We start from the raw sequence: 10,379 nt of genomic DNA, 5'->3' as shown, positions 1-10,379 counted from the left end.
AGACTCTTGAGAGTTCCTTGGACTGCCAGAAGATCAAATCAGGCGGTATTGTCGACCATAAACCCTGACTGCTCATTGGAGGGTCAAATTCTAAAGTTAAAGCTCAGCTACTTTGGTCATCCGATGAGAAGAGAGGAGTCGCTGGAGAAAGATTTGATGTTGGGAAAGGTTGAGGGTCGCCGGAGAAGGGGTAGGTAGCGAACGCGGTGGTTGGCATCCTCGAGGCGCTGCAGATGAAGTTATGTTAGGAAGATAGAGACCGGAAAGTGTGGCGTGATATGGTCCATAGGGTCTGAACTGAACTGATATTTTGGGAAAGAAGCATACCTTGAAGTGCGTGTATTTCTGCACTAGAGAGTACAAACAATAATGACTAGATGAACGGCCTGAAAAGGTTTTGTTTTCATGAAAAGGAAATTAGAATAAGATTGGGATGGAGCGCATTTGGCAAGCACTCTCAGATTGACTAGCAGCTTACCGGTATCGCTCAAGAGGAAAGTATACAACAGTTGCATCTTGTCTGTACTCGCCTATGGGGCTGAAACGTGGAGGCTAACCAAGAGAGTTCTACTTAAGTTGAGGACAACCCAGAGGGCTATGGAACGAAAAATGGTAGGGGTAACATTAAGGTGGCGGTACCACTCCAGCGGTGAAGAGACGACATTTTTGGCGATATTCATACGCCTACTGCGCCTCACTAGTTTAGTTTATAAATATGACTTTAATATATTTGTAAAGTTTATTTCCGCTCCTTTCTAATGGTGCATTTTATTTATAAATAGCTGCACCGATGTTTAAGCTGTAAAGGAGAACACAAAGGTAAGAAACGGCTTTTCAGCTCTACTTGTCTCGGGAAAAACAAAATTGTGCAAAATCTTTTGCACCTAGGAAAACACCGTTTGAGATGTTTTGATATTAGATGTTATTGAACAAAGTTAAGCATTTTTATTACTGTGTATCGCATAGTTTATTAGCCACGCGCCTGTGAAAAGTGTATAAAACATACAATAACTTTCAAGATACGCATTCTGCTGCGGAGATTTTTTGCGCAGTTGGAGGTCGTACATAGTTCGCTTTTTCCTGAAAATATCATGTCTGCTTCATTTAGTGTAAAAGTTATTTGTGATCAAACTTTGCGTTTTTTGCAAAATGGCTTAAAGTATATGCTAAACTGTTCAAGTAATAAGCTCTTATCTGTGCTGAAATTTCGCGTGGAAAAACTTTGCACCTCGCTGTCAGAGGATAAGCATCGGTTTTGTTCTACGACTCTCGAGGAATGTGCACTGTCAGGATGATTTCAGCTAATTTTTTCGTGGTTCACTTGAAGCGCGCGAGCTCTTCATGAAATATTTTAAGCATGATTGAAATTCTCCATGGCTTGTTTGTTTCTGGCGAATATAACTTAAAGGTTCGGGCTTTCGTTCCCTTATTGAACCGGTAACAATTATCAACTACAAAGTCAAATAATAGTAAAATAACAGAGACGTGTGATAAACGTAGTAGGTAGCGCCATCTATGAAATTTCATGTGCACTAAAATGTCGCAGTTCAGAAAAATTACGAGGATGGCGCCACAAACACCCTGAATCGAGGGGTATTTACGAGAAGGTATTGTGCTTCTACAACGTTTTCCCTTTGCCCTTTCCTTTCCATCGGGCGAGAGAGGTAAACACTGGCGAGTCGGGTCGAGTGGGCGGGTCGAACTGAGGTGCACGTGCTTCGCGCACTCAGGTGCTTCGCGCATGCGCAGTAGCGCTACTTGAAAATGGTCCCTTGACAAATGTACACTTGCTTGCTTTGAGATTTATTTATCGCCTCGAATTAAGTGTGTCATACTGTTTGTGTGCCGAAACGTTGCCAGCTAAGGCTCTCGCGCTACTTACTTACTCTACTTACTCAGCAAGATATAATCGTGGCGGAGATATTGAAATCTTTTTTCTTGTTTTGTTTTGTAGTCTTGTAGCGCCCCTGGCGCCGCGCTTTTATCACAAACAACGGAACGGCGCTGGACAAAGAAGAATTTGGCACTAAGCGTCTCAGTGAAAGCAGCAAAAAAAAAAAAAAAAAGAAAAAGACAGTTCGAACCCGAACGCTGTCGGAGCTGGTTATTCCTCGTCTTAGCTCCGCCACAAAGCTATCTTCAGATGTTCGCGGTGTTAGCATATATTGTGAGGATGTGGAATTTAGAGTTTTTTTTTTCCAGTGGCAAGAAGGAAAAATATCTTCCCCTTTCTACGATAAAATGAATAGTAGGGCACGGAACTATAACACTGCATAAATTAATATAATATAATTTCAAAGAGCGTCTCCCTAGGAGAAATTGCACGAATACTTGTACCCTCTGCCACTTTACTGGTACAGATAAAATGTTTCGACAGTCTGCCAAGTACAACTTGAAAACCTGAACATGCACAAGCATGCCTCTTCAACCTTCCCACTGAAGTTCCTATATAGCGCAAGCAGTGCAGGCTCCAAAGAAAAGGAGAAAAAATGATATAGTGGGCAGCCGAAGATAATCACCAGCGTTTCAGTCATGTTTTTTTTTTTTTCTTTCCTTTTTTTTTTCCGAATGTTGCGTTCCGGTGATGATAGTAAAGGTGCCGCAGTAGCTGCCGGGTATGTTTTCGGTGAATGGGCAAGTAGGAAACAGCCATGTGAAGCTTCTCCAATACAAAAATGTGATGTTGAATCGGGTTTTGCCACTGCATTTCCGTCATTCCCCTCACTAAAAATTAAAAAAAAAAATGATGAGGCTCAACGCAACCGAATGTCGAGCTTAGCTCAAATGAGAGAAACCACTGTAATCAAGAGTTCGACGAAATGCAGTCTGATCAGGTGGTGGCATAAAAAAATATACAGGCTCACTGACCAAGTCAAAGTTTCATGAAAACGTACTATCGTTTCAGCAACCCTACAGCTTCCTTGTTCGAGAAACCAGACAAAAAGCATTCGTTTATATCTTCTTCAAATACTTTGACTTGATCAATGGCCCTATATATATATATATATATATATATATATATATATATATATATATATATATATATATATATATATATATATATATATATATATATATATATATATATATATATATATATATATAGATATATGAAAACACTGAATTGGTTTCCCGTTTGATGTTTTTATTTGCGCTTACTTTATTTATTTTATACGTGCATGATGTCCCGTCCTGTTCCCAGGTAATTCCGCTTCTTGGAGGGGGATATACCGCGGATTGTCCGAAGCATTACGGCGTCTAGGGTAAACCGTTGATGCATTCGGCAGGGAAGCTGGTTTGGCGTTCATTTTGCTATAATGCTATACTTGCCTAGCATCGCCTGCTACCGCGCTTTGCCGCTGTGGCCGGGGGCTTGGAGAGTTCGGTCTAGTTTGCCTGGGCACAGTGAAGACGGCGATGTTGCTATGGTGATGGCTCTGTTTACGATTCTTAGAAAAACGCGCCACTCGCGCAAGTGAGCAACAGAGCTAACGCTCTAAAAGCCCGTTGGCAGGCAGAGCGTTTCCAAAAGAATGGGGCCCTTATCTCGAGTAAGGTAGATACCGTGTCAGCCAGGCGTCCACTCACCCGCCGTCTCAACGCCCAATTTATTGACTTTATATTTGAACCTTGTTTGAAGCAACTCGACTTCCTGTGCTCTGAAAGGTATCCGATCATGTTAGCAAAAGTGACATAGAAGCGTGTGAGAATTTCGAAGCATACAAAGAACGTGCTTCCGTTTTACCACATGAAGCAAAACCGCTGTACTGCATTGGTATGGACAAATTCACAAATTATAGCACATGCCAAATCTGACCGAACGCGATCTGATCGATGCGTCTAATCGTTTGGCATTTGCAGGAAAATATTTGGTAAGCATGGGCGCTCTTGCATGGAGTAAAAATTGGGCTCTGATTATTATGTTGCAAATGTGTGAATGTACAAGTGCCACATCAGGAATAGATAGATGGATTTATTGATAGGAAAAGGCAGAGAGGTTGGCCCGAATAATTCAAATCTGGCCTGCTACTCTGCACTGGGGAAGGGGAAGGAGAGAAGAAAGAAGGTCATGATGGGTGACGATGTGGGAGAAGGCATATGAAATATATATACAGACAGAGCAGCTTGCTTTACAAACGTGAATCAAGTCCACTGGCGCTCAAATAACGGCAAAGAGCGCGCACTGCCTGGATGCCCTTCCCCTTGTCCTGCCAAGCGCCCAGCAGCAGTTCCTCCGACAGAGGCCTCTTGTCTAAACGCTTCAAGGAAGCAGCTAGCACATTTCTTTCGTTCGCATACTCTGGGCACACCAATAATACATGGTCCACAGTCTCTGGGATGCCACAAGTTAAACATTCCGGTGAGTCCATCTGTCCAATTAAATGTAAGTACTTGCGCGTGAAAGCCACGTTTAAACGAAGTCGATGTATCAAGCATGTCTGATGACGCGGAATATCACGCGGAACAGTAAATTTAAATGTTCGATCAAGCTTTCTTAGACGCATGTGTCGGGCGTCTGGTTGAGCCCAGTAAGTCGCTGTAGCAATATTCATACAACTCTTTAGAAGACACGTCGTATCCGCTCTTGAAAAAGGCACAGCTGTTTGGAAGCCATTGATGAGTGCGCTTTTCGCTTCAACATCGGCCTGCTCATTCCCATGGAGGCCGCAGTGGGCAGGAATCCATTGAAACATTATCATGTGGCCTTGCAGCTGGGCAGATGTGATGAGCTCCGTAATGTTTAGTGCCAGGGACTGATAGGCAGTGTGGCGTAAGAAGTTTTCCAAAATTTGTAATGCAGTCTTCGAGTCCGTGAATATACACCATTTTTGAGGTGGTTCCCCACATATATAGCGAATAGATTCCCGAATGGCTACAAGTTCGGCAGCGGTTGATGTAGAGTTATGTCCCAAAAGGAAATGCAGAGTCGTTTTCTGAGCTGGTATGACCACAGCTGCAGCGGATGCCTGTGCTGACACAGATCCATCGGTGTATACGTGAATATAACTGGGATATTCTGACCAGATGTGTGCCAGAGTAAGTTGTTTGAGTCCACTAATTGGTACCATAGATTTTTTTAGTATTCCGGGAACACGAAGGTGCACCAAAGGTTTATCCATCGTCCATGGTGGTTGGGTGGGACGATATGGGAGGGCATATCCTGTCGGTACTTGCGACTGATGGCAGCGGAGTGCACTTGTAAAACTGCAGTCCGGCCTCTCATCCAGAATCTTGCTGAGTGGGTGAAAACGGTGTCTTGTAAGTGCTCGTAAATATACACGAAGTGGTTCGTGTGACAAGTATATGGACATTGGGCGAGCGTGTGCCTCTTCAATTGTGCCTTTGTTAGAGGTGCATCTGGGCAGTCCAAGACATATTTTCAGTGCCTGCGCTTGCACGCTCTCTAAAGTCCGCAAGCAGGAAATGCTCATACTAGAAAGTACTGGGAGACTGTACCGGATGTAGCCAACAAACAGAGCCTCGTAAAGCCGTATTAAGGAGCGCTCAGTTGGACCCCATTTGATGCCAGCTATGTAACGAAGTACATGGCAAAAATTAATTAGCCTCTTCTTCACCATAGCAATATGTTTCGACCAAGATAGTCGGTGGTCAATAATTACTCCCAGGAATCTGTGCCTGGAGACGTATGGTATTACGACTCCATGAAGGGTAATCGGGTAGCGGCTGACACATTTTCCCGTAAACGCTATCACTGCACACTTTTCTGCCGCTAAAAATAAACCTTGACGCCGTAAGTACATCGATGTTGATGACACAGCTCGTTGCAGTCTCGCACGTAGTTGTGGGCGCGTCGAACCAGAGGCCCAGATGCAGATGTCGTCAGCATATGCACTGATGTGGATGTTAGTTGGCAGTTCACTCACCAGGCCAATTAGCGCAACGTTAAATAAAGTTGGGCTGAGAACTCCTCCCTGTGGAACTCCACGACCGACCTGAAAGTGGGTAGTATCTCCTTCAGGCGTAGTCATGTAAACAGAGCGGCCGCTGAGATAGCTTACAATCCACAAGTACAGTCGGCCACCAACTCCCACGTCGTCAAGTCCATCAAGAATAGCTTCATGGAGGACGTTGTCGTAAGCTCCCTTTATATCTAAAAATGCAGCAGCTACTAGTCGACGGTGACGCTTTTCGTGTTCTACTGTCGCCACAAGGTCTATGACGCTGTCAATGGAAGAGCGTCCGCGGCGAAATCCAGTCATCATATTCGGATAAAGATCATTACTCTCTAGATACCACTCAAGTCTTGCCAGCACCATGCGCTCCATAACTTTTCCAACACAGCTTGCTAGGGCAACTGGCCGGTATGAGGTAAGTTCGAGAGGAGGCTTTCCAGGCTTCAAAAGAGCAACCAGGCGGCTAATTTTCCAGTGTTCAGGAACAGTACTAGAAGCCCATATATCATTGAAGTAATTAAGTAGTGCAGTTCTACCATCCTTGCCTAGGTTCGATAAGGTTGAATATGTAATCCCGTCAGGACCAGGTGCAGATGAATGCCGACAAGAAGCAAGAGCGGCGTCTAATTCAGCTATTGTAAAGGGCACGTCGTATTGATCATTCGGCGAAGGTGGTGCAAAAACCTCTGAAATTGGTAACTGTGCCTGGTTTGTGCCCACAACCATTTTACAAAAATCTTCAGCTACGTCAACTTCATTGCGGCGTTGGTAAAGGGCCAGGGCACGAAAAGGGTGCCTTTCTTGCGGAGGTGTGCGCAAGCTTCTCGCAACATGCCAGATACGCGACAGGGGCTTACGGGGATCCAGTGATGAGCAGAACTGTCTCCAACGTTGTCGTCCTAACCTCTCCAGGTGACGCAAAACTTGTCGTCTAGCTCGGCGAGAAAGTGCGAGATCTTGTGCGGATTTCGTTCTTCTGTACTTCCTTTCAGCCCGCCGACGGATCGCGCGAAGCCGCTCGAATTCCACGTCGATGCTGGACACTGACACCGGCACACTAACATAGCGAGTGTTCTCACTGAGAGAGGAAGTAATGAGTCCTTCTATTTGAGATGGTGACTGGAGGTCCACGCTGGAAGTCTCCACCGCTGCCCTAAAGGCGGGCCAGTCTGTGTATTGCACACGAGGTGAAGTGGCAGGTGCAAACCACTTGATGCATATGTACGTTGGTATGTGATCACTGCCATGTGTTTCCACATCACTACACCAAGAAACGGAGGGATGGAGGTTTCTGGAAACAAACGCCACATCCAAGCAGCTGCTGTAGGTTGTTCCGCGTAGAAACGTCGGTGAGCCGTCGTTTATATTGACGAGATCTTGCGTATGCATAAAGTCTGCCAGGTCTCTTCCTCTATTGCTCATTATTGCACTACCCCACTGAGGGTGGTGAGCATTAAAGTCCCCCACAATAATACGAGGAGCTGCACAACACTGGATTATTGAAAATAGATATGATTTGTCCAAACCATTTCTCGGTGGAATATAAGCGCCAATTACAGAACATACTCGTCCTTTCAGGGTTAACGTCAAACAAATGTGGTGGTTCGTGTTGTGGGGCTGCAGAGCATGGCGGACGTGCGCAATGTCTTGGCGTACACATACCAGCACTTTGCTTGTTTCGTTAGCTTCTCTAGACCATAGCAGAACATATCCAGAAAGGCGGAAAGCAGCCGGCATGTTGGGCTCACAGATCACAATCACAGGAAAGCGGTACTTCTGTACCCGCTGTCGGAAGTCACTCAGCCGACCACGCAGGCCTCGAGCATTCCATTGCATCACAACACTGCGGCGCAAGTGCATCGTCACAGAGGTGGGGTTAGTTTGTTGCGCCATTGTGAATTATTGCAATGCCGCCAAGAGCGGCTCAAATGCGTCCAAAAACTGAACAGCAAACTTTGCTGTTTGTGTGTTGATGCTGGAGAGCAGCACCCGCATTGAACGAACCAGCTGTTTCAGCATTTCTTTTACCTGCTGGCTGTCGGGGTTGTCGGAATTTTCAGTACGTGTGGCAACCAAACTGGGATTATGCCTGGCGTTGGCCTTTGATGGTAGAGCTGGCCACTCAGCATCAGAGGCGGTAGGTAATACAACAGCCTCTGTCGGATCCTTGGCCTGTGACACTGTCTGCGACATTACAGCAAGAGTACTCTTAGCGGGATTAGACTCAATCTGTTGTGGCACCTGAGCTGACGTTAACTCTGAAGTTGACTTATCCAGGCTAGGCTTGCCTTCCGATTCCTTGTGTCGGCGTCGGGAACGGTGCTTGCGACGACGAATAGACGCGGCCGCTTCTTGATGAGTCGAGTTATCTCTCACCATCTTTTTTAGTATACGTTTTTCATCCCGAATTTTAGGGCAGTCCTTAGCCGTCGATTCATGGGCACCCGAGCAGTTCGCACACTTGACAGTCTCCGTCTCGCATGCTTCATGAGGATGCGTACCGCCGCATCGACGGCAGGAGACCTCGTTTCGACAAACGGCGCTCACATGTCCGATCTTGTGGCATTTGTGGCACTGAACAGGTCTTGGAACATACATCCGAACTGGGTGTCTCACATAGCCCACTTTAACGTGTGATGGGAGGGATTCAGTTTCAAAGACTAATTTAATGCACTTTGAGCGGCCGAATCGATGAACATCCACAATGCGCGCCGTAGATTTGATCAGCGTGCAGAGATCGCTTTCACTTATCTCGGGGTCAACGTCGCTGATTACACCTGCAGTAGTCTTTTTCCCATGTGCAAGAAAGGAACGGACCGGCATGTTGCCTAGCGCACCAATTCCTTTCAGCTTGTCCACTGTAGCCTGGGATTTGACATCCACGGTCAGGATATTCTTCCAGGGATTAATTCTGACTTCGTCAACTTCACCGGGAACCAGCTGGTCGAAAAACTGCGTCAGGTGCTGTCTGTTTATCACATTCAGATTCGCCGTTGCCGTTGTTGGTACGAAGGCCACGGAAAAGATCCCTTGCTTTTCAGCATTCTTCTTTGGTGTCTCACTCATTACTGATGTTCGGCGCAGCTTCCTTTTCAGGCGGCGCGACTGTACAGGCGTGTAGCCGTTGTCGGAATCCATCTCAGTCACGGTGGAGTCATCTGCCGAGTCTGGAAGCTCCACGTCCGCGACGTCAAGGTGACCCGTCGAGTACGCTGTAGCCTGTTCGATGGTGGCGGGTGGGCGCAAGGGTCGTGCGCCCGCCATCCCGAAGGATGTCGAGATCACAAATAGTTCACAGCGATATAAAATCCAGAAAAGTGGAAGAGCGCTAGCTTCAGACGTTCGGAAACCTCCACTTCTTCTTCCTTCCTCCTACATCAGGAAATTATTTACTACCAACACATGAAGCCAAAAGGCGGGCTCAACACTAAAGTATACTTGTTGCATACGTGTGTGCGCCCTGTAAAATGAGTACAATAAAGTAGGCTACAAGCTACAGTAGTCCACCCAATATATTGGTTCAGAAAGCGCATACATCATCACGGGAAGCTGCAGCAGGACAGGTCAGCGTCTTCCATAGCATGCTACTTTTCACATCAGATTTCAGTGTCGAGTGAAATTCTGCAGGAGAAAAATGTTTCTAGGGGATTGATTGTTAAAATTTTATTCTAATTGCCTGAAAATACTGTATTCCTTTAATTGCACACACACACACACGCACACGCACGCACGCGCACACGCGCACGCACGCGCGAGCGAATAAATAAAATGAAGACTGTGGAGCATCCAACTGGGAGTGGGGAAGTGGCCGCCATAAGCGCCTAAAAAACTGTCCCCGTTAGGTCCTTTCTTCTGAAAACCTTCCTTTACAACCCCTTCTCCCCTTCCCCCATTTCCCACATAGTTTAGTGTGAATGCGCCTCCTCAGTGCCGAAGAGAGCATGAATGCATGCCGGCCTCCTGCGCGATACATAGCCTCTTGGTGGATTTCACATCTATTTCGGAATATCGATTCATCTCAAAAGGAAAAAATTGGCAATCATTCACTTATTTGCACATTGTAACTTACCAGCTCTAGTTTCCAAGATTGGACAAGCACGAACAAAAAATAAACAAGGGCGACTGTTGACTGAAGTTCAGCTAATTATAGCTATATTATCATATTTGTAATCACGTTTGATAAAGCAAATTTCTGGTGACCGCAAGAGCTGACAGCTTCCACTACAGTCAAGGAGTGTTCCGATCCTTACTATATCTATGGCATCAACAATAGGGAGGTTTAGAATATGGTACCCCTACCGCTTAGGGGGACAGGGTAATAGCGCGGGTGACAGTAGGAGCACAATTCTCTATTATAGCGCGCACGCTCCGCTATTACTCTATCCCACTTACGGATAGGGTCGCCGTATTCTAAAGCTCGCTAATGATCACTCGATTGCACAGCCCGAAAGACGAGGATCAAAA

This window comes from Amblyomma maculatum, chromosome 9, assembly GCF_055883805.1.
Source record: "Amblyomma maculatum isolate TAMU_Amacu chromosome 9, ASM5588380v1, whole genome shotgun sequence".
NCBI lineage: Eukaryota > Metazoa > Arthropoda > Arachnida > Ixodida > Ixodidae > Amblyomma > Amblyomma maculatum.
The sequence above is the reverse complement of the archived record's forward strand: the minus strand, read 5'-3'. Positions refer to the sequence as shown.